Source organism: Camelus ferus, chromosome X, assembly GCF_009834535.1.
Source record: "Camelus ferus isolate YT-003-E chromosome X, BCGSAC_Cfer_1.0, whole genome shotgun sequence".
NCBI classification, from domain to species: domain Eukaryota; kingdom Metazoa; phylum Chordata; class Mammalia; order Artiodactyla; family Camelidae; genus Camelus; species Camelus ferus.
In genome coordinates, this window is record NC_045732.1 from 43,025,837 (window position 1) to 43,027,834 (window position 1,998).

Genomic DNA, 1,998 nt, shown 5'->3' on the forward strand with positions numbered 1-1,998 from the left:
TTTTTTGAGAAAGAGTTAACATGCACAGACCTGAGGATTCCCGTTATTAAATGTGCAAATAAACTTTGTATGTAGATATACAACTGATTTCTGCCCTGTAGAGAAGATGGTTCCAAATATCTGGTGCAGCCCCTGGCAAGTTCATTTACATCTGTCTGCAGAGTCTGATTGTAACGTCTTCCCAGTTCTCTCATTAATAAAAGACCTAAATAAAATCTTTGGTATGCATTCACTTTATATTTGTATGAGTTGTGATGTTACCGCTTTGGAGATTTCCCTTTAACGGCATCTATCAGCTCATAGCACAGATGAGGTCACCAAGGTGGAAAAGAAGGGACTCGCATGAAGTGAGCCTCAGAGGCTGGGGTTGGGAGACAGAGCTGAATCCAGGCCATTCTGGGCTCTGCCCGGCTCCTGGAGGGAGGGGCTGTGCTTTGCACAGTGTGTGGAATAGGGGGGCTGTGACACCTCCCCACCCTGAGGATGTGGAATGACCCTCTGGGGTGAGGGGCCACCCCTGTTGGTCCCCACCTTCAGGGCTGTGCCCCCATTCAGATCTAAAACACAGCCAGCTTCCCGTCCCCATCCTGGACAATGGTGGTTTAGGTGGGCTTATTAAGGACATGCAGGTGCCAAAATGCCCCCACTGTCATCCTGGGCTGCTACTTGGCTAGTAACTCCAGTAGGAACGGCTTTCTTCTCGGGCAGGTTGCCGAGCCGCAGCTTCCTTATCGATGAAATGCCGGTAATTATGGTTCCTGCCTTACAGTGGTGTGGAAAAGATCAACTGAGATAATGGAAGAAAAGCTCTTTAAATTGTCCAGCACAGAGCAAGCGCTCAATATATGTCTGCTGCCAGTCATTAGGTCTGTGTGCTTTGTGGGACTGCCAATGGCAGACAGCTTGGAAAGGATGCGTGGGACCCCTTCCAGACGCTGGCCTAGCAGGACCCAGCTGCACCATCCTAGGCTACGACACCCAGCAAGTGCTCCCTGGGCGATGGATCAGTGAGTCAGATCCCTGGCCAGCAAAGATACAGCTGGCTAGCTCTCTCTGGCATCCCCGTGCTGCCACCCACGGGATCCTGGGGCCCAGAAGGCAAAGGGGGGAGGAACACATGGAAGAATGGGTGCCCTGGGGGAAGTCACCTCCTAGGGCCCTGGTTTCTCCACCTGCACCACAGGCACTTTGGAGCTGGGAATTGTTAAGGATCTTTGCAGCCACCTTTTAGGGGAGAACAGATGGTCTTCAAGAGCGTAACAGCTGGAAGCTGAGGCTCCCCCCCACCCCACTTCCTACTCCCTCGCCAGGCCCTGCTTTCAGAGATAAAGCACTGCAGACAAGAAGGAGAAAGGCACGCCCCTCCACAACAAGGAAGTTGCCCTGCAGGCTGAGAGGCAGAGCTGGCGGAGAGCCCAGGTGCCCAAGGCTAATGTGGAGATTTTGGTCCAGGTCACTCCTGAGGCAGGCCTGGAGAATTTGGAGGGGCCCAGGGATGGACTCAGTGGCCTGAGGGGTCCTTTCCAGCCCTTGGATCAGAACCGTGACCGTGGCATTGGCATGCTTTGACCTCAAAGGACACTTCTTTTGTGTGTGTGTATGATTTATGTTTATTTATATAATAGTGAATTAATCAATAATCAAACGGAGATGACATAGAGAAAAAGAGCCCATGCTAGACCAATGATGTTGACTAGTGGCACAGGAGTCATATACGAATGTGATGTGTCTGTAACTCTGATGCCACACAAAGCAAACTCTTGTCTAGCTTCTGTTGTAAATGACCCAATGGGTCAACGCTAGGAATATACAAACATCATATTCCTATTTGGGGTCTAGGATTTAAGTTAATTATTTTTTCTGATTTTTTAACATGTATGTTTTCTTTTTTCTGGGGTTGGGGGAGGTAATTAGATTGATTGATTGATTGGTAACGGAGGTACTGGGGATTGAACCCAGGACCTCGTGCACGCTAAGCTCATATTCTACCACTGGGCT

At 49.9% G+C, this 1,998-nt stretch overlaps 1 non-coding gene across 1 annotated transcript; it reads left to right on the forward strand.

The window, feature by feature from the left end:
* Nucleotides 1-1,676: 1,676 nt before the first annotated feature.
* Nucleotides 1,677-1,747, forward strand: LOC116662291. The gene has a single exon (XR_004318332.1). It is a non-coding gene; the product is annotated as a small nucleolar RNA SNORD113/SNORD114 family (small nucleolar RNA).
* Nucleotides 1,748-1,998: the final 251 nt, after the last annotated feature.